Raw genomic sequence first — 23,078 nt, 5'->3', positions numbered from 1 at the left:
CTAAATATTTTTTTAAAAAAATAAACTTTAAAGCTGGGCTTGGTGACACATGCCTGTAATTCCAGCTACTCTTCAGACCCATACACAAAGATCACTTGAGTCCATGATTTTGAGATAAGCCTGGGAAAAACAGTGAGACTTTATGTCGCAAGAAAAAAAAACACACTAAATAATAATAATATTAATAATAATAATAATAATAATAATAATAAAATTTGTGAAGCCAAGCACTGTGGTTCACCCCTGTAGTCCCAGAATCTCCAGAGGTTTAGGTAGGAGGATGCAGGTGTTGGGATCTTAACAAGACTCTTCAAATTTAAAAAAGGGTTGTGGGATGGGAATGAATCTCAGTGGTAAAGCACCCCTGGATTCAGTCAGGGAGATGGGGGAGGAAATAACTAGATAACGTTAAAATCTTGGGACTAGATGTGTAACTTGTAGTGTGTTTACCTTACACTTAGCAGCTTGAGGCCCTGGCTTAATCCCAAACACCACGAAAAGAATAAAAACAATTAAAAAACTTTATGTATATATCCCAAATCACAAATGAAAATGTTAGTTTCACCTGTATACCTTTTGACCCAGAAATGTAATTTTTAGCATATGTGTCCTAGGGAAACAATAGAACAGCATATATTAAAAGTTTTGTCCCATTATTTAGATAACAAAATGTAGCAAAAACTCAACTCAAATATTATTAGTGGTAAATTGGTTAAAATGTGGCATGACAATTTAATGTACTGCTTGGTTATTTTAAATGGATTTAGGGGTAAAAAACTGTCATGTATTGCTGGGCTCAGTGGAGCATGACTATAATTCCAGCAGCTTGTGAAGCTGACTTAAGAGGTTTGCAAATTCAAAGCCAGACTCAGCAACTAAGGGAGGAACTAAGCAATTTAATGAGACCCTGTCTCAAAAAATATAAAGGCTGAGGATGTGGCTTGGTGGTTGAGTGCCCCTGAGTTCAATCCTTGGTACCCCTTCCCCCCTCTCCCCCCAAAAAAATATATGAAACAGTAAACACTGTATAAGGTGGCTTCCTGGTTTAGAAACAATAAATTTTTTATTTCCTGAAGTGCTGATGTTGGAATGGGCCTGCTGCCCTGTGTTCTGTATTGGTCTAAAGCTTAAACCAGAACCAGACATAAGCAAGCATCTTTCTTCCTGTTTGCTGTCCCCTGACTTTTGCTCTTAGCTTAAGCCTTTTAAATTAGGAGCTACTCTGGTGGGTGATTAACAGGAGGAAATGCAGGTTTGACACTTCTGTCCCTCTCCCCAAACAAACCCAGCACTCCATTCCTAGTACTCTGTTTTGAACATTCCTGTTCATTTGCAAAATAGATATGGAAATGTAGAATTCTAGAAGGCTAGACCATTTAGAATTTAGTCAAATCTAAAATTATGTGTATTGGTTTGTTTTATGTATGTTTAACATTAATTTCTGAAAACTAATTTATTAGAGCAATTGAAACCACAAGTAATTTCTGAATTTCTCTTTGTTAGGGCATGCCAGAGCAGTGGGCATGACTCCAACACAGTGAAGCAGAAACATCTAAGCTTTACTCCTCCTGGAAAGACATCAGAAAGTGGTAAAACACTGAATCACATGGAAACTTGTGAAGCACTGATAGATGAAAAGATCATTTCTGGAAAAATAAAAGGCTAAGCTATATTGTCCCTACTTTGTCCTACATAGAAATTGCTTTTTGTCAACTGTCCAAATGGCACTTGAACATCTTCTGGAATCTGAGGATTACTTTGATCTCATAGTTTTGTTAGAAATTGAATTGAATGTTTTACATTTTTTTCCATATTTCTTATACATTATAATTAAACATGGTAGTGGGACTGACACTTGTTCCATGTTGTTGCATTTACTTAGGGTGTTTCTTTTACTCACTGCCTTAAATTATTTTCAGTTTAGAAGGAAAAAGTTCGATTTATAGACGTGTTTATGCTAGAAATATGTTTATTGTCAGTGGCATAGAAGAAAGTTTTTCTTTATTATTCAATAGACATCAAAATAAAAAATATTACAAGGCTCTCTAGTTGTCTTTTCAGTTTTGAAGAAGGTCAGCAAGATCCTTTAAAGTGTTCTTCCTGTATCACAGGCAACTCAGTGAGGGTCTCTATTGTCTGCTCAATTTTAAAACCTAAAATTTATACTAAAAAATCCATTAATTAGATATAATTTTATTTCTAGAAACTTAAAGGTAATAACCAAAAATTAAAGTCTACAAAGATTTTCTAAAGGGTATTGGTTAAATAATGAAAACACCCATATTAAGGCACTATCAATTTAGCCATTAGAATAATGTTATGATCAGATATTAGGAATGATGAAGCTGGCATATAGCTGGCATATAGTTTTAAATTTCATTGATTTTTCTTTTTCTTTCTTTCTGTTTCCTTTTTTTCTTTTTCTTTTTTCTTTTCATTTGCTTCCTTTAACTTAAATTGTTCTTTTGGCTTTGGCCTCTAAAAGCTAGATTACTGAATTTAGCTCCCTTTTCTTCTCTCATCTGTGTATTTAATGTTATAAATTCCCCTAAGTGCTCTAATTGCTTACACATTGCTTTGGGTAAATTGTGAAATTAAAATACATTGTATTTTCTTCATTTTAATTCAAAATATTTTAAAAATTCCCTTGAGACTATTTTTACTCATGTGTTATTTATAAATGTATTACTGAATTCCCAAATATTTGGGGATTTTTCAGTTCTCGTTCTATTAGTGATTTTTAGCTTAATTTCATTGTGATATAAGAATATGTTTTATTTTACTTCTAATGTATTAAATTTATTGATGACTCTTTTATGGCACAGGACATGGTGGACCTTTCTGAATTTTATGTAAACTTGAAAAGAATGTGTACTCTCTTCCTTTTGAGTAGAGTATTTTAGAAATGCCAATAAGATCAAGTTGATTGACAGCGCCACTCAGGTCAACTATATCCTTATTGATTTTCTGCTTCCTTCATCTATCAAGCCCTGAGAGATATGTTCAAAAGTCTGCAGCTTTAGGAGTGAATTTTGTCAATTTCTCCTTTTAGTGTCACATATTTAGATGTCTGTTGTTAAATGCTTACATATTTAGAATTGTTATGTCTTCTTGGAGTTTGTCCCTTTTTATCCCTGATAATTTTCCATATTCTGAAATGTACTTTATATAAAATTAATAAAGCTTTTGCATATTTCCATTGATTAGTTCCTATAGTGCATCACTGTTCATCTTTTGGCTCTAATTGTATCTGAGTCTTCTTAATCAAAGTGGTTTCTTATAGACAATATATGGTAGAGTTTTGTTTCTTTATTCAGTTTGAAACTTTTTCTTTAATTGTCATTTTAGACTAGTCACATTTTAAGTGATTATTGGTAGAGTTGGAGTAGTATTTAATGTATTTATAACTGCTTTCTCCATTTTGCATTTGTTCTTTATGCATTTTCCCACTTTTCTGGTTATACTTAGTATTTATATGATTTTGTATTATCCACTCTCTTAGAAAGAGGAGGTCAGAAAAAGTTCTTCAGAAAGCTAATATTGAGTTACCGTATGAACTAGCACTACTACTACTAGATATATATCCAAGAGAATTAGAAGCATATGTCTAGGGCAAGTGTTGTGGATAAGTAGAAGCATGCTTGCCTTGCATGTGTGGGGCACTGGTTTCCAATCTCAGCACCACATCAAAACAGAAAATTAAATAAAAATAAATAAATAAATAAATAAAAAGTATATGTCAATGGAGTGGAAGATGTAGATCAATGGTAGAGTGCCTAGCGGCCCTGGGTCAGTCCACAGCAGTGACAAAAATAAAAGGGCAATAAAAGCACATATTCACACAAAACATATACAAAGTGTTCATAGCAGTTTTATTTAGAATAGCGAAAATTGGAAACAATTCAATTACCTCTCACTTGATGAACAGTGGAATATTATTTGGCCATAAAAGGGAAGGAAGTTCTGATACATGTACACCATTGACCCTTAAATGTGCTCTACTAAGGAAAACAGGTGAAAGAGCAGATGGAATTGGATTTGCATATGCTTTCCCTGATGCTTTTTGCCCCATTGCCTGATTTCAGTTCAAGTAAGCAGTTAAAGTAGTTTTGACAGTAGATCTATTTAGAATACTTTCCAGAGCCATTTTCAAAACCCTTTTTTTTTCATGTATTTATTTAGCCAATATTGAATTTAGTCCCTGCCTTGTGCAAGGCACTGTTCATTTTGCTGCCTAGAAAACCCACAAAAATTCCTGCCCTGTACAACCTACACTTTAGTAGGAGAGAAACTATAAAGGAAATAAGAATAACACCTTAAGCAATGGACTCTTTAGGTGATGGACTTGCAGGAGAGTGAGAGTCAGAGGGTTGTTTTCATAGGGTTCCTTACCTAGGGAAGAGCATGACAAGCAGAAGAGCATGATAAGCATGGAAAGCCCTGAGGAAGGAATGTTCATTGTGAAGTGAAAGATCTTGAAGGGCTTTAGCAGAGTCACAGTGCACTGAGCAAGGAGTAGGTGGAGAGGGTCAGTGAGTGATGCCCTATGTAATGCTTTGTAGGGCTTCTGGCTTCCACTCTAAGATGGGGAAACCAGTGGAAAGTTTTGAGCAGAGGCATAAAATGGTCTTACTTAAATATTAAGAGGCTCACTCTGGTCAATTTATTCAGAAGAGATTCTCAAGGAAGGCCAAGGTAGAAGCGGGAAGACCAATTAGAATGCTGTTGCAATAATTCAGGTGAGAAATGACAGATATGTAGACAAGAATGGTATCAATTCAGGTGAAAAAAAAAACAATAATCAGATTCTGGATGTATTTTGAAAGGAGCGTCTATGTAAAGAAGAGTTGAGGGTAGTTCTAAGAGTTATGGCCTAAGAATGGGAATGATGAAATTAAAGTGTCCCTTAGTTGAGATGGGAAGGACTTCAAGATGGGTAGAGGGGTTGGGGTGGTAATTGAGAGTTTAGTAGTGAGCATTTTAATGTGTTTTAGACATGTTAAAGTTAAGACACCTAGTAAGATGTTCAAGTGGATATACTGATGAGGCTGTTGGGTATGCAAGCCTGGGATCCATGTTAGAGAGATAAAATTGAAGCTTCCTAGCTACAGATGTTTCCTAAAGCTGCAAGGCAAGATGAGGTCACAGAGTCAAGTGGGAATAAATGGACAGAAATTTACCTTGCACCCTGACACAGTCCATAACTAAGAGTTGATGAGGTATACCAGGAAGGAGACCAAGAAAGAATGAAAGGAAAGACAGGGAAAAAGATATGCCCTGAAATCTATAGGCAAAATGTGAGGGAGAGATCAGCTTTGCAGAATCCACAGTTATGTCAATAAAGATGAAGACTGAGACTTGATCAGGTAAGATATAATGTTGGTGAAAACTTGAAGAATGGGGACATCTACTTTTTGTTAAAATAAAGTAACTAGGACTATCTTAGTCCTTCTTGCTGAAAATGACTTCAAGAAACTAGATTATAGGAAACAGTGGTTTTCCAGATGCTATGTCAGACATTGAATGAAGGACAGTGATGTCAGAAAGTAACAACTGAAATGAACCCTACAACGACCCTAATTTCTAAGCCACGTGCAGAGAGGCATAACCCAGATGGGACATTGCTGGAGAAGCTGAGAAAATAGAAAAGATGGACACTCTCGAGCTCTGGGTAGGACCCCTCTTATGAATTCAACAGAGATCCATGAGAATAGCCACGGTAAAGACTGAGATATAATTGTCTGGTGAGATTGGCAAGAACTGGGCTGAGGTGTAGTTCAGTGACAGAGTGCTTGCCTAGCATGCACAAGGCCCTTGGTTCAACCACCATGAGTAGGAATAAACCCTGGGGCTGGGTGTGATGGTGCACGCCTATAGTCTCAGGTAGTTAGAACACTGAGGATCACTTAAGCTCAAGTCTGGGAAACATGGTGAGACCCCCAAGCTCAGAAGAACAAGATCAGAAGGAGTAGTGCCTGCCACATGTGTAGGGTTGGAAGGAGTGCCTGTTTCTATCAGCCACCATAAAAAAACCTTATCACTCACAAGATATTGAGAAGAGTCATAATTGTCTTGTCTCAATGATAGGAAATAATTATCCTTAAGCACTGTTTCAGTTCCACCTAACAAATCTTACAAATGAGACACAAAATAGCTTAAAACTGCATCCCAGAACAAAGCTCAAGAATATTTATAGGGCTACAATCACAACCATGGTTCTACTTATGCCTCAGAAGGGGCTTGTCCTCAGTGTCCTCTGCTGTGGATCTGATTAGACCCTAGTGAATCTGGCTAAATCCTATATGTCATCAAGTATCTGTAGATAAGAGGTGATAAAAGATGGGCTGGTCATCCATGAGCTTGCTACTGTCCATTCCCTGGGCTCAATATGGAAAAACACATTGGCCTGCAGGTAGAGCAGTCACATGGGCATAGTTAGAATAGGTAACCTGGAGGAGAGGGTGACAGCTGTATACCAGGTTCTCATAAGATACCATGAATCTAAAGAGATTGCCACTTGTATCAGAGCCTGTACCTGGAGATGAAGGAACGTGGCCCCAAACAAAGCAGATTCTCATGGAACATGTCCACAAGCTGAAGGCAGACAAGACCTATGAGAATCCTGACTGACCTTGCTGAGGGCCACCTTTGTGAAGAGCACCTCTAGGCCAAGAAAGGAGGAGGAGATCATCAAGACTTTCCAAAGAGGATGAAGCCCAGAAATAAAGCTCTACCTTCATTGTAGCCTCCACAGTTAACACAGATCTGCCCTTCAAATAAAAGAAGCCTTGATCTGCCTGGGAAAAAGTCAGAGAATATTGATAGGAATCCAGAGTGGTCAGGATGCAACAGGCACCCAGACCTCAAGTCAAAGCTTTAACAAAAAGACAAAAGGGTAGGAAAATACAATCCATCATGAGGAGAAAATATTCAGATGGAACCAGCCCATACTTGACTAAGATAAAAGAATTAGCACACAAGTTCATGAAAATAATTTTCATAATTATGTTCCAGGGTTTAAAACACTATGCATTTTGAAGGCAAATTTTTAAATGATGCAAACCAAACTTAGTTACATATGGTGATTTGGATATGACATGTCCCTGAAAAGCTCCAGTGTTAATGCAGAGATATTTGTAAGAGAAATGATAGGATTATGACAGTGATAACCTAATCACTTTCTACTAGTTTGAATGGAGAGTTGGTCACTATAGGAGTGTGGCTGGAGCAGATGGGACACTGGAAGGTGCCCTCAAAGAGTTTTTTGCCCAGTGTCAATTTTCCCCTTCTCGGCTTCTATGTTTCCTGGCCTCCTTGAGCAGAGAAGCTCTCCTCCACAACTGAGTGGTAGAGCACATATCTCACAAACTGGCCCTGGGTTCCATCCCCAGTACCACAAAATGAATAAAAGAAATCAAATGTATATGGTATACCCGTAAAATAAAATAGTACTCATGGATAAAAAATGAGATATCATAACAACAATAGACATAACAGAACTTATCTATTTGCTTATTATAGGGAACAGACATGGAAAATATGGTGTGGACATATTATATTCTTAAAGAAGTTTAAGAGAATAGTGCTTAATGATGTCTTTCAGTTTAAAGGGGCTAGATGCTCTCCAATTGCAAGTTGAATGTGTGGGCTGGAAGTGTTCATCCATGCTAGGGCACTTGCCCAGCATGTAAGTAGAGGACATCTAAAGTAGAAAAAGTTTTAAAAATTCAATAATTGCAGGGATTCAGAAATGTGAAGAGGTTGAGTGTTAGAGTCTGTAAACAAGTAAAGATGGTGCTTGGCATTTTGCAGAGGGAGTGGTTTGTGAAGTAACGCCAGAGAGCCATTAAGTGTGGAGATCCCTTATTGGTTGACTGCTGTATCTAGTTTATGGTAATTAAGATAAGCTGTGTGAAATGTATATATACCCCTCTGGTCCTACAATAAATGGCTTCCACTCCTGCTGTATCAGTCTACACAAGTTGCTCGTAACCCCCCGGTTATTTTGCTGCAGCCGCACTGCGGCAGTTGAGTAGTAAGTGTTTAGTGCAGTGAATTTATTCAGTTGATGTTATAATGGTAGATACATGACAATATTGATTTTCAAAACCCACAGAATAATATAATACAATGCACAATTTTATAATAATACCTAATAAATTATATAATACAATACCAAACTCACTCTAATGTAAAGTTGTAAACTTTGGATTAATAGAAGTATATCCATCTTTGTTTATTTGTTTATAGTTCTTGCATAGCATGCACAAGTTCTCCAGATTTCAAGTGCCAGCCAAAAAATAACAAAATACATTTATATTTAGATATGTATACACACGAATATCAATATAATAATTACACTGTACTGTAATGCAAGATATTAATAATAAGAGCATGAGGGGCCAACATGGGAACATTTCAGGATCCCCATTTTAAGACTCAGTATGTATTTAGAAATTGCATTTGCAAGGCTATCTAGTTGTCTTTTCAGTTTTTAAGAAGGTCAACCAGATCCCTTTAAGTGTTCCTCCTGTCTCACAGGCAACTTAAGGAGGGTCTCTACTGTCTGCTTAATCATAAAACTTAAAACTTCTACTTAAAAAAACCCATTAATTAGAAACAATTTCACTTCTAGAAATTTAAATTTAATAACCAAAATTAAAGAATACAAAGATTTTCTAAAGGAGATTGTTTAAATTATGAAAAGACCCATATTAAGGCACTATTCAGTTTAGCCATTAGAATCATTTTATGGTCAGTTATTAGGAATGATGAAGCTGGCATATAGCTTTTGAATGAAAAGAGTTTCAGTAGATCCAAATAGTTTTGAAATGTAATTTTTACAAAGGTTTAACAGGGTAGTCCACATTGGTAGTAGGATTGTCATCATTTTTCTTTATATATTTATGCAACCCAGGTGGGGTTTTTGCTGTTGTCGATTTTATTTTCTTTAAGCAAATATATGCAGTTATACTTCAACTCAGAAAAGATGAAGCTGCCAGGCCTGGGAGTGCACACCTGTAATCTCAGCTTCTAGAGAGACTCAGGCAGGAGGATCTCATATTTGAGCCCACCTGGGCAATTTAGAGATACTCTGTCTAAAAATAAATGAAAAGAGGCCTGGTGTATAGCTCAGCAGTGGAGCACTTATTTGCTTTGCATGTTTTTGGGTTCAATTCCTAAAAAAATCACAACAATCCATAAACTTTATATATTATAACTTTGTTGAGCTACCTTAAGAATGTCACAAGTACTATACCCCATGGTTGCACACCTGTAATCTCAGTGACTCAGGAGGCAAAAAAAAAAAAAAAAGAGGATCACAAGTTCAAGGCCAGCCTCAAGTATTTGGTGAGACTCTATCACAAAAATAAAAATAAGGATTAGGAATGTAGCTGACTGGCAATGCCACCTCTGTTCAACCCTCACAATTTCAGGCCCCCCAAAAAAGAATGTCAGAGATGTGCTGTTTTTAAGTCTTACACCTGATTGCAACAAATGAAACTTCAGAAATTCCAAATCCAGACAAAGTTTCCCCGGTATTTCACGATTTCTTACATAAGTGTTTGTGAGTGGATGTGGAGAAAAGGGGTTCAACAAAGGTATTGTTAGAGTTAAATTTTGAAATAATGCAATTTGGACAAAATATTGACTCTTTTTGAATAACCCACAGAGAGTTTCCATTTCACTATTCATTGATCACTACCTATAAGGCAGCTGCTATATTTTAGGACTTCATCTGCCAGGAGTAAAAGTTTAATTTTGTGAGAGTTTGTTTTCGTATATTATCAAATATCATGTCCATTCAATGCTGGCATGAGTGGGCTGTTTAACTGTTGATTTTTAGAAATTAGAACAATTAAAAACAACTTTGTTTTCAAAACAGTTTATGAAAGTTATGATTGTGATTATGAGACATTTGGGCAGGTATTAAAATATGGGTTGTTTAAATAAATTGTATTCATAAGTAGTCTTCAGGCCTTAGTTGAAAGAACATGTTTTGCTTCTAAATTATGCACTTTTTGTTTCCTCTCTTTGACAGCACCCATACCTGAACTTGGCAAAACTGCTAGCAAGTTTAACTCTACACATCCTGGCGGCCAATGTGGTTCTCAAGAATAGCTAATAACATAGCATCCTATTCTTTCATTTTCTGAAAGGAAAATTTTTTAAAACTATAATAAAGTGTTCATTATTGTAAAAGACTTGTAACATAAAATTTGCCATTTTAGCCATAGTAAGTGACTAACTCAAAGGCATTAATTACACTCACAATATTGTACAAGCTTCTGTTTCCAGAACAGTTTTGTCACTCTAAACAGAAGCTCTGTCACCATGTAAGTAAAACTCCCATTCCTCCTCCTCCTCCCCTTGGCTGCCACCAGTCTTTTTTTTTTTTTGTTCTAATTAGTTATACATTGATGAGAGCCACAACCAAGTTAAGATGGAGCCTGGCAGTTTGCTAGGAGGAGTGGTTTCTGAGCCAATGCCAGGGAGCCATTAAGATGATAAGGATTCCTTAATGACTGACTACTGTATCTAGTTTATGTTAATTAAGTTAAGCTGTGTGTAATTAGTTGGGTATATGTACCTCTGCAGTCTGGCAGAGAGGTGGTGCCTGCTACCTAGGGTACCCGCTACTTTGAGTTCCCGCTCAGTTCCCACTGAGTTCACTCACAATAAAGTAGTTCCCACTTCAATCTTCAAGTTGCTTGTCATCTCCCAGGTATTTCTCCCAGCTTCACAACAGGAATACATGACAGTAGAATGCACTTTGACACATCATACACAAATGCTGTATAGCTTCTCATTTTTCTGGTTATACATGATACAGAATCACATCAGTCATGTAGTCACACATGCATATAGGGTAATAATGTCCAATTCATTTTATTCTTCCTCCTACCCCCATATTTGGCTTCCCTTCTTTCACTTCCCTCTGCCTAATAAAAATAATTCTATTCTTCCATAGCCATACGCTTTATTGTGAATTAGTGTCAATATATCAGAGAAAACATTTAGTATTTGGTTTTTGGAATTGGCTTATTTTGCTTAATATGATATTCTCCACTTCCACCCATTTACTGGCAGATGTCATCACTGCCTTCTTCTTTAAAACTGAGTAATATTCCATTGTGCTTAGAGACCACATTTTCTTCATCTATTGAAGGACTCCTAGGTTTGTTCCAAAGTTAAACTATTGTGAGTTGAGCTGCTTTATAACACTGATGTGGCCACATCACTGTTGTATGCCAATTTTAAGTCACTTGGGAATAAAGAAGTGGGATAACTGGGTCAAATTGTGGTTTTATTCCAAGTTATCTTAGGAATTTCCATACTGCTTCCCCTAATGGTTGCACAATTTTGGAGTCTCACCAGCAATCTATGAGTGTGTCTTTTCCTCCACAATCTTGCCAACATTTCTTGTTACTTGTCTTCTTGATAATTGCCATTGTGACTGAAGTGAGATCAAATCTGATGGTTTTTATTTGTATTTCTTTAATTGCTAGAGATGTTGAACATTTTTTTCACATATTGGTCTATGAACATATATCTTCTGAGAATTGTGTATTCAGTTCCTTTGTCAATTTATTGATTGGGTTATTTGGTTTTGGGGTGTTAAGATTTTTGAGATCATTATATATTCTGGAAATTAGTGCTCTATATGATGTGTGTGTAGTAAAAATGATCTAACACTCTGTGGGTTCTCTCTTCACATTATTGATCATTCCTATTGCTGAGAAAAAGCTTCTGAGTTTGATTCCTTCCCATTATTGGTAAGGAATATTGTTTTATAGCCCAGAATATAACCTGTTACTGAAAGTATTATGTGCCCTAAAGGAAACAGGAGTTCTGTAGTTGTTGGGTGTTGTATTCTATAAAGTCTTTTAGGCTAAGGTAGTTGATACTCTTGCTCAAAACTTCTATGTCTCTATTAATATTTTTGACAAATTAATGTATTTACTGAGAGACAGATATCAAAATCTCCCATGATGGTTGGTAACTGTATGTTTCTCCCTTTCATTCTGTTAAATTTTGCTTTATATATTTTAAAGCTCTGTTACTGGGTACAGGAATATTAATTATTGTCATATCTGTCTTCAGAATTTCTATTTATGGTAATACTTTTCAAGTTTATTTTGTCTGATATTAATTCAGCAGTTACAACTTTTCATTTTTTTTATTATTATTTTTCTGATTTTTAATTTTCAATATATCAATATATCTTTACATTTAAAGCACATCCCTTGTAGACATGATTAGATCTTGATTTTTTTAACCCATTCTGATAATATCTGCCTTTCAACTGGGGTTTTAATTCATTCTGTTCAGTGTAATATTGATATATTTGGATTTAGGCCTCATATTTTGCTCTTTTTTTCCTGTTTGTACCATCTGGCCTTTGCTCTAAATCTTAAATTTTTAGCATCAACTTAAGACTTAATGTTTTTATTTAAAATATAAGAGTGTATTCTAAGTCCATACTATATGTAGAGTTAGTTTCACATAACTAACCACACAGACTCTAAAACTAACATTAATTCTACTACATGTCTCTTCTATTTGGGGCAACTCTCTGAGGTCAAGGTAAGTTTCCTTGCAGCTTACTAGCCATTGGCTCAACCCTCAAAATCTCTGGGAAGTGACAAAATACAGTGAAACATCACAGGTCCCTTTTGACTTGTGAAAGCTTTCTACCATAGACAGAATTCTCCATAGCAAAGGAAAAGTGTTACACCTACGATTGTTTACAGATGTGGAGATTTTCCTAACTAGGTGTGAGTGTGTCTCTCCTTCACCCCACTGCCCTACCTGGGGGACAGGGTTGGCAAATTTGCAGAAGCCAGGGAGCTCAAAAGCAATCCTATTTCCTTCAGTTTGAAAATTTCACATATTAGAAGTTCTCTGGTGGGCTGAGATGACCGGGTCTGAAGTCAGCTGGCAGGAAAGTAATTCACATAGATCCTTCCACCTCCCTAAAAGGTCCCATAGAGAGGCCAGGAGGAGCAGCAGAAGCAGTCAGAAAACAAAAGAACTTAGTCTTCCCCAAGTGTGGACTCCCCCTAGTGGTTTACAAGAAAGACCGAGATGAAGCATGGGATCTGCTCAGGTGGGACCCTGAGGTTTTGTTCCTTGCCCTCTTTTCCAGCACCAAGATCCCTCAGACTGGGAGAGCTGGAGAGATTCTTGGGCAAACACAGTGAGAAGTCCTGAAAGAAACAAGACTGCCTGTGAACTTGCCTGTGCAAGTAGTGTACGGATTACTTAGAACACTACAAATAGTCATATTTGTCTAAAGCACATTTTAGTGTAGCAGGAGTCAAAGTCAATTTCGAAGTCAAAGAAATGTTGTCAGTCTCTTCCTCATCTGCCAATCATATACCCAGACACACCCAACTCAAAGACATATGTTCAATGCTTAGCTGCCTTTCTCCCTCCTCTTCCATCCCTCCATGCTTTGCCTTCCTCCCAGGTGGACAGGCAGAGGAAGTACTGACTGTGACCAGTGAAAGAAAGGAAGGTGAGTCTGAAAGAAACTGGTGCTTTCTCTAGTAACTTGGCTTCTCCTTCAAAGAACCTTCTAAACTTTCCCCACTCCATTCCTCCCACTCAATGTAGAACAGTAAAGTTCAAATTCTGCACAGAGAATCTTGGTGCATGAAAAAAAAAATCTGGCCTCCCTTTTTCTTTAAGCAATCCAAGAAAAAGATTATGCATTTGCTTGAGTTGGCTGGGTTTTGTATCAGGGCTCTGAGCTAGGAGAAATGGTGTGAGTAAAATCACACATATTTACATTTGGTTTGTATAAGCCAGTTTCATCTGGAAAAGTTAGTACTGCTACACTAGAATTTTTTTCCAACTCCAAAGGGGTGAAATATGTGTAGCTCAGTACCCAAGGATGTGAATTGTGCCTTCAATTTCATCATTTTATTGTTTCATTTGAGCATCTTTGTTACAATGTAAATATATGTATCTATTTTGACTTAGAAGATATTCCATCCAACATTCCATCCCAGACAACAGCAAAATTACATAATTTTACTCTTGACAACATCTCTATTGCACCAACTAGTAAGTTTTTATATTCACCCAGGGAAGAATATCAATTAAAAGTAAAATGTTTTTGAAAATTTACACACTTTTTTTGAAGCCAAATAGCACAAGGCATACCAGAGTTCTTCCTGCTGCTAAAATTATGATTTTGTTTTAAGATCAGGCAAAGTCCAGAAATAAATTTCAATACCCTTCATGATGTTTTGCTGAAGCAAGGCTTAGTGGCATAATTGCAGGAAGACAGCTCAAAGGCAGGTCCTTCTCTCACAACACTGCCTGCTTTCTAGTTATGGGGCTGCCCTGAGGAGCAGAGTGATAGAAATGGTCTCTTGTCACTGCCCAAACCTCTTCCCATGCCAGACTCCTATAAGCAGAACCCTAAGGCAGCATGCATGGCCTGAATGTATCAAAAGCCTTTTAATGCCCTGATGCCCACATTGCTCTTCCCACTGCCCACCCAGGACCTTCCACTGTCCCTGTTGTAGTATCTGTGTGAAGGTGAGTACTCCTCCTCCCTGTCTAATTACCAACTCATTCCTAGGCACCTTATCAGGACCAGGAATCTCACAGCATAAGTGGGCCAGAGGTGGGTACAAGACTATCCTCCCAGACTCTTAAGAGTGGCTCCCAGCCACTCTTGGTCACTTACATCTGTTATGGCCTCTGTGTCACTATGTGTTCTTAGAGGCTGGCCTTGCTTGCACAGATGATGACATGCAAAGGGCATCCCATCTGTGCTGAGCCTGGTGGAGCCAGGCAGAGGAAAGGCAGCGACTGTCCCATCACCTGGCTTTCTGGTACTAAATACCTGATCTGTAGGCCAGCTGCTCCCATCTTCTGGAGGTCTTTGCCTGTCTTGATCTTGGTGTCCCAGTTGAAGGGTTTGCTGGGTTCTGAATGCTCTCTCATGTTCAAACCTGCAGGGATCTCCAAGGGCAGAAGCATGGATGGGAAGAGTGTTTTTTACATCCTTAACCAGCATCTGAGTAAATAGAGGCCCAGAGTTATTGCATATCCTGCTCTAGGTAACACCAGGCAGGTCTAGTCTCTAAAGACCTCACTCATGACCAGTCCGATGAGCCATGGAGTCCTAACAGTGCTCTAACAATGGAAATGCCAGGTTCTCCCTGAGATGGAAGCCTGTGTGTAGGGCCAAGAGAAGGCTGCCTAGAGGACAGCTTTGGGTGAGGCCTTCTTATTTGGGGATGATGGAGACCAGGCTAGATATAATCTCAAAGTCTGCCACCTCTCCCATAGGAGTCTGAGCACCACTGTAGGTGGGTCGAAAAACTGCATGTAGCCCTGTAATATCAAGCTGTTCTTGCTGCTGCTTGGTCCCCTTTGCCTGTACCTGGATGCCCAGCTGGTGACATGTGTCATCTTCCTTTTCTGTACCAGAGAGATACTGTTCTTGGACAAGGCAATGGTGGGTCCATGCAGTCCCCAGGGCCCACACTGAAAACAGCCGGGTTGTGTGAGTGGAGGGGTGGAGAGCCAAGAGGTGGGATAATGGAGGGCAGGTCTAGGGCAAAGCCCCTTGGGAGAACCTGTCAAAGACATGTTAAAGTTTAGTGGGGTCAGGGAGGTAGGTGGGGTAGACTACATACACTGTGGAGCAGAGATTCCAGCTGGGCCAGAGAGAGGGGTAATGAAGATAAAACAGGGAGAGCAGGAGGACAACACAGCGTGGTGGAGGGAAGTTTCCATTGGGAGTACTGGTCTAACTCTCCAGTCCAAGGAGGAAGAGTGGGTGGGTGGGGCTACCTGGGGGAGGGGTCATGGAGGGCAGAGTTGAGCCCAGGGGCAGGGCCAGTGAGCAACTGTCCCCAGGGTTGGCTTCTTAGCACGCACACAGCTTCCTAGTGGCTATACCTTCCACAGCCGCCTTACTGTCATTCATCTTGGGGTGTTGATCCAGGCTCTAGAGGTGAGCACTGCCAGGTGCCCCAGGAATAGATAAGTGGGGCTTGAGGCCTGTGTCAGGATATAGGGCTGTGCAGAGTCAACTTGTACCTCTTCCTCCAGAAACTCTCTGTGCTTTCTCCAATGCCCTTGGCCCTGATGGTGCCTCATTATATTTTCCACACCCACCTCTTCAGTTGCAGCTATGATATCTCCTTCTCCTGGTGCTCACTGGTCCTGCTCCCTCTTGGGTGCATTCCTTCCAGAGCCTACTGTGCACTAGGTGTGCTAGGCTGTGGGTTATTTGAGGCATGGGTACAGAGATGAGTAAGTACATCGTGCACTTGTGTTGATGAGCAACCTGCAAACACAATAACACAGGAGACACCAAGGAACACTCTTAGCAGGATTGGTCCTGAGTGGTGCAGCCCAGTGAACGGAACTGAGAGTGTGACGAGATCGCATTGTAAATTAGGAAGTGCTGCCTCTCCCCAACATAGGTATGGACAGGAGGGCGTGACCTGTGTAGGGCACAGTAGTGGAAAAAGACACACAACCAAAAGTAGGATGTTTAAGGAATGATGAAGATATGGCTCTAGGATATGGCATGGGAAGTGAAGTTGACCCTCTGGAGCTCAGGATTAAAAGGATCCAGAAACTCAAGTGTAGAATTTAGTTTGGATATAGAAAAAACCTGGCAGCCACATTAGAATTTTTTTTAAAAAGTTGGTTTTTGAGGATTAATTTACACACAGTAAAATTTGCCCTTTTTCATCTACAATTAAGGATTTTGACAAGTGGATACTGTCCTGCACTCTCCAACATGATCAAGGATAGACCAGAACGTCCTTTCATCATCTTCTGTTATCAGCTTCGCTCCCTACATCCTTCTTTTTTTTTCTTTTTTGAGAATCACATATAAATGGAGTGTTTGCCTTTTAAGTTTGGTTTCACTCATTTTGTACAATGCATTTGAGATCCATCCCTGTGTTGCTCCTATCAGTATTTTATTTCCTTTTATTGTTTTGTCATATAGTATGGATGCCCTGCACATTATTTATACATTCACCCATTGAAGGATAATTCATTTATCTGTTTTTCCACAGTGTTTTTGTTTTGTATTATTTTGTTTATACCAGGGATTGAACCCAGGGGAGCTTAACCACTGAGCTACATCCCTAGCTCCTCTGCTCCTTCATTTTTTTCCCTTAATTTTTTTTTGTTGTTGTTGTTTTTGAGTTACAGTCTTACTAAGGTGCTTAGGGCCTTGCTAAGTTGTTGAGTCTTGCTTTGAACTTGCAATCTTACATTATAAGCTTCTCAAGCTGCTAGTATTCAGACATGGGCCATTGTGCCCAACTAGTGTTTTAATCTTATAATTAAAACTTCTGCAAACATCGGTATACAGGCACATGGACATAAGCTTTTATTTCTGTTGAGTAAATTGTTAGGGGTAGCATTGCTGAGTCATAAAGTAACCATGTGTGGAACTTTACAGGAAATTGTCAAATTTGTCCTCCAAAACAATTGTACCCTTGTTATTTACTACCAGCAAAAGTATGAGGATTCCAACTGCTCCACATCCTCACCAACTTTTGACATTGTCATTTGTTCTTTTGTATTGTATTTTTATTGGAGCCTGTTTAATAAATGAGTCATGGTATCTCCTGAAGAATCCAGGTTGTGTATGATGCTGTGCATATTTGCATGTCTTCTTGGCCATTGGCATGTCTTTGTTAAAGTGTTCCCTCTTATCTTTTGCCCATGGTGGGATTACTCCAGAGCTGTCCTGAGTGGTAATGCTAGTTCCTTTTAGTGGAGAACAGTGTTGAAGATCTAAGTCTTCATGTATGGGTCATGGGAGAGTTGGGTGTGGACACAGTTGCTGCTGGGCCACTTCCCATTGTGAAGAAATATGGCTAGCTAAAACTTATGAAGTGGGTGAGATGCAGCCTGGTCTGGGGAAAAGAGAGTGGTGAAGCCGATGGATGAGGTTGTGGAAAGGAGAAAATGAAATATGGGAGAGAAGAAACCAGTCAGTGTCCAGGGGAGGACTTGATCTTTAGGCTTGACTTTTACTGCTTTGTTTACTTCAGCCCAGATGTTCTTGACTCATATTTTTTTTGTTGTTGTTGTTGGCTTGTTGGTTTGACTAGAAAATTATCATGGGGCATTGCTGCTGCCCCTACTCTCCCAGGTAGTGAAATTCAATGAAGGCACAGGTTTAGGAAAATGTGAGAGGTGAGAAAGTGAGGTAGGAGTGGGGTGGTGACACTGTCTTTAGAGCAGTTATGCACCCCAAGGAAGAGCTGATGAAGTATCTGGAAGGAGGACAGGTGTGGCCAATGGAGACAGAGCAAGGATGCAGCACAGGGAGGCACAAGGAAATGAGGTGCCCTGAGAAGGTAGGAGGAGTGGGTGCAGTGTCAGCCATGCCTGGGGAGAGCTGCCCATGAGTGGGTCAGGGAGGTCACTCTTCCTAGGAGCCCGTGGAGCCAGGATGCCCTGGGTCACTCATGGGCTTCCCTGGCCTTGGAGTCATGCTTCAGGCCTGAGTTGAGTCCTGGCTTAGCTGGCCAACTTAGGTATGGTCACTGGAAAATTTCCTTACCCAGTGCTATTGTTCTTGAGGTCCCCTTCCATTACCCATATCCCTCCAGGATCACTTTCTTCAGGACACAACCTCTTTGACCAGGGCTATGTCATTAATTGCTATGTGACCCCCTGCATACCACTGGGATCCAAGTGAGTTGGTAAACCAGAGGCTCAAGTGGTGGACCCTGGGGCTGGAAGGGTGGGGGTGAAGCTGGTCATTTTCCATGCTTCCTAGTCCCTGCTTTCAGGCCCTGAAACTCAACTGTTCCTTTTTTTAGGTTTTTTTCCAGGGCCCTCCACGACCCTCTGGGAATTTCCTTTTTCTTCCCTTTATCTGTTCTTGCCCCAAGAAATGATGTAAGGGAAACTACAGCCTGGATGAGGCTCCTGGCTGGGAGCCCTGAGCACTGTGTCTTCCAGGCTGAGGGGTGAGGTTGGTCAGGGTGTCCAGGCCAAGGTGGGTATTGACCCCTAGGTTCTGACCTGTCACTTCTCAGGTCCATGTCAGAAGCTGTGTGGCTCCAGAGGAAGGAGGGGACTGAATGGAACCCAATGAATGTGATCGGTCACACTCATACTCCCCAGCACACCATCATACAGACCTCCCTGGGCGCATCTTTCACAGAATGGATTTTGACTCCCATGGGCAGGGCTCCCCAGGAAGTGGGGAGGCTGCAATTATCTAGGAGATAAGGAGAGGCAGGTGTGCATTGGGAGAGGGCTGAATGTGGGTTATACAGTGATCTGGTGGGGGTCTCCTGGGGCTCAGGCTACAACTGTACAGAGGTAATGTTTCTCAGAATTCATGGGGGATTGGTTCTAGTATTCCCAAGGATACCCAAATCTCTAGCTACTCAAGACCTTTACATAAAAAGGCAAAATATTTAAATATATACCACAAAAAAACTTCAAGTACAGGTTAAATAAACTCTAGGTGATTTATAATACCTTATACAATATAAATGTTATATAAACAGTTGTTGTACTGTGTTTTTTAGGAATAATAATTAGAAAAAAATTTATACATATGTATGATCCACAACATTATTTTTCTCAAAGGCATGTGATTCATATTTGATTGAACGTATGGATACCAAACCTGCAGATATAGTCAAACAAGTTTACTTCGGGACTTCAACAACAGCCTGGACACCCCAGAGCATCCTGACTGAGAATGAAAGTTTTGGGGAAATAAAGGTTTATCTCTTGTCCCAGGGAGCTTGTGGACAAGCAAAGGAGACAGGCTGAGGGCTACATTGGAGAAGAGTCAGTGCTTGGTCTTCATGATTCAGTCCGTTTGTGCATCTGTCCACACATGTATTCCAAAGTCCAGCTGCCTGTCATGCCCTGGAAGATGGGTGCAGGTGGCTGTGCCCTCAGGATCCCAGCCACAGATCAGCATTCTCTATCCTATGGGTTGAAGTGGTAGGTTTCAGATCAGTTTAGGGCAATTTCATGGCAAGGAAAGTCTTACAAGATCATATTTTCAAATTTTTCATTTTTTCTTGTCTCAGATGAGGAGACCAAGTTTCGTACAAAGGGAAAGGCACACACTCCCGGCTGGAGATTCATTTTGGATGATCTTCAGCAGTCCCTTTAGTCCTCCATGTCACCTGTATCTCCTAACAGGATCTGAGAAGGGTTTTTCAGGACCTTGGAATGGCTCTTCTTAACAAGTAACATAAGCAAACTTGTGGCCTGTTCTGTTCTAAAGTCCCAGTAACATTGCCAGTAAGGCATGGATTTACCTAACCATATTGAAGTGATTGCCTTTCCTTATCACCAATGGGATGTTACCCTGAAGGAGAAATGGTTTTTTGATGTGTTTCTGTGATTGTTCTATGCTTCTGGGAACATAAGACCCTAGGCCTGCTTAAATAGAGAGGTTCAGGAACTTATTAAGTTCCCTGAGAAGCTGTGGGCCCTTCCCACTGCATGGTCACCCTGGGGCCATGCCTTTCTCCCCCAGAGGGCAATAGATCCTTGGAGGCTCTATTGCCCTCTGTACCAGCAATTTAACTGATGGCCTTGGCCAACCTCTTTGGGGCTTGCTGAGTAGACAAGGAAATTGTCTTCACCACTGAGGCCAGCAAGCTAGCCCCTTCCAGGAAGCTCAATTCTTCCTAAAGGCTGCCAGGTGGTATGGGGTTGGCAGTGTGTGGGGTCACCAAACTCAGGTGTTCTTTATGGTATGTCTCCTGACCATTGACAGTCCTAAAAGAGAAAGAATCTGGTTCTTGAATATCCCCTTTCTGGGTCATTTGCTGCACCCTCTTTCTCGAGGTCCTGCTTGGACCTTGGTTTCTGAAGAGCAGTGAGGTCCCTGAAAGCCTTTCCTAAAGCTCAGAAAAGCCAGGGCTTTGGGCAAAACCCACTTTCTCATCAGCTGGTACAGAAGAATGAATTTCTCTCTTCAGTTCCAGACAGGATGTATACCCTGGCAGGCCTAATGGACTCTGAAGCTCTCCCACAGAAAACTGACTACAAATGACCCCTTTCCTCTTGCTGCTTCACCCTCTGCCCTCTGCTGGCTGCCTGAGCACTCCAAGTCATTCCACATCTCACCTATCTTAGTGTGCTCAGTGCTATAACAAGATACCTCAGGCTGGGAATTTTTATTCACAGTTGCAGTGTCTGAAAGTCCAAAAACAAAGTGTCAATAGGCTCAATGTCTGGTGAGCCCATCTCTGACTCAAAAATGGCACTTTCCAAAGATATCTTCATGTGCTTGCAGGGTGAATACACTCCCTTGGGACTGCATTACATATGCACAAATATGCTCTTGTGGCCTAATTGCCTTCTAAGTACTCTACTTCTTTGTATCACAGCAATAGGAATTAGATTTCTACAAAGGAATTTTAGAGCAACATAAATAATCAAAACATCGCATCCTCTTGACATTAAATCAGAATCTAGGTGTATTCATCAACTTTCTGTCCCTGTAGTGAAATTCTGGAGCAATTAACCTATAAAGAGAACAAAGTCATTGTGGCTCCTAGTTTGGGAGGTTCTAGTACATGGTCAGGTGGCCCCATTATTCAGTTCCTCTGGTGAGGGCGCTGATGGTAATGACAGACTTTGCAAAATCTCATGAGCCCAGAAGCAAAAAATAAGACTGTAAGAGGAAGAGATTGGGGTCCTAATTCCCTTTTTGGGCAAATCCCCAAAGACCTAACACCTCCCACTAGTCCCTACCTCCTCTAGTTTCCATCATCTCCCAATAGTGCCAAACTGGGGACCGGTTCTTTTCCACATGGGCCTTTGAGGGACACTCCTTCAATTACAGCATCAGGCACTAATCTGATGTCCCACAGACTTTCTTTGTAACTAACCTATTTTACTTGATTTACTTATATTGATTACTCTCAGGTACTTTGGAAGTTCTGGGCTCTGTGTGTGTGTTACATCACAGAAGGCACAGAAGGAGGGAGGATTCAGGTTGTGGCTACAGGCTCTCTTGCTGTGTGACTGACACTCCTGCCAGTGGGAGGAGGGGGGCCGAGGGCAGCTGTCACTAGGCACTGTCAGGATGTCAAGTCCACACATTGCCTCATGGGTCAAAATGTGGACACTTGGAACAGGAAACATGGGCCACAAAACAATGGTCAGTAGAAACAGCATGAAGCTGAGATGTGGGAAAATAGGATACAATGAGCTCTAGAAAACGGAGTTCATTCAGGAGGGTAAACCGAATTAGGTCAACTGGGGGAAATCAAATTGCAGCAGCCCTGTGGCCAGACCCTGTGCTGAATAAACCACCTACATCACATGAAATCCTCAGAAACCCAATTTGCAGATGAGGAAAGAGCATCACAGGCTTTATGTGTCTTTCCCACATCACAGAGCTTGAGCCAGGATTGCAAGTCATGTGCATCTGGGTTCATCTGCATCATGTGTTTCTGCAAATCATGGCATGGAAAGGGGTTCTTGTTTCTGCCAGTTTCCTTTTAATCAAGGAAGATCAGGCCTTGAATCTAGCCTTCAAACACAGTGATGTTTGTTTAGCACTTACCAGTTATGACAAGCCATTATGTGTTTGTTGGTATTCTGGAAACTGTTGGCTATTCTAGCCAGTCTTCTCTGGTATACTTGTTGAAATTTCAGCCCCTATTTGCCTTTCTCACATAATAATCTGGAATTGGAGAGAAATGGAAGTCACATGATTAATGTAGGAATTCTGATCTTATAGAAGATTAGCAGCATGTCCTTGGAAAAGTCATTTTTCTGCCTAGACGAAAAGTACCCAGGCATCAAGGAGCATGCCCAAGGATGCACACAGCAGCTCTGAATGATAGCAGGAAAAACTGAAGACCATCCAGGATAACAGCAATGAACCACAGTGACCTGAGTGGTAGCCATCCTCCAAGTTGGTGCCTAGCCACCCTCACCTCTGGTATTGCCCCAGGTGGTAAACCAGGGCCAATCTAAATAATCAATAGAACATGGCAAAAGGAAAGGCAGATCACATTGTCAAGACAAGGGCTTCCATCTTGGGATATTTTTCTCCTCCTTTCTCTTTGATCACT

The 23,078-nt window shown here is 40.3% G+C and overlaps 1 long non-coding RNA gene across 1 annotated transcript in view; it reads left to right on the top strand.

Moving 5' to 3' along the window:
* LOC144364957 (uncharacterized) overlaps window positions 1-3,196 on the top strand; it is a 32,223-nt gene extending 29,027 nt beyond the window's left edge. The window contains exon 10 of the long non-coding RNA XR_013423150.1: window positions 1,504-3,196. This is a non-coding gene — a long non-coding RNA (uncharacterized LOC144364957). The remainder of the gene's footprint in view (window positions 1-1,503) is intronic.
* The last annotated feature ends 19,882 nt before the right edge of the window (window positions 3,197-23,078 follow it).

The sequence above is a fragment of the Ictidomys tridecemlineatus genome, chromosome 1 (assembly GCF_052094955.1).
Source record: "Ictidomys tridecemlineatus isolate mIctTri1 chromosome 1, mIctTri1.hap1, whole genome shotgun sequence".
NCBI lineage: Eukaryota > Metazoa > Chordata > Mammalia > Rodentia > Sciuridae > Ictidomys > Ictidomys tridecemlineatus.
The sequence above is the reverse complement of the archived record's forward strand: the minus strand, read 5'-3'. Positions and strand labels throughout refer to the sequence as shown.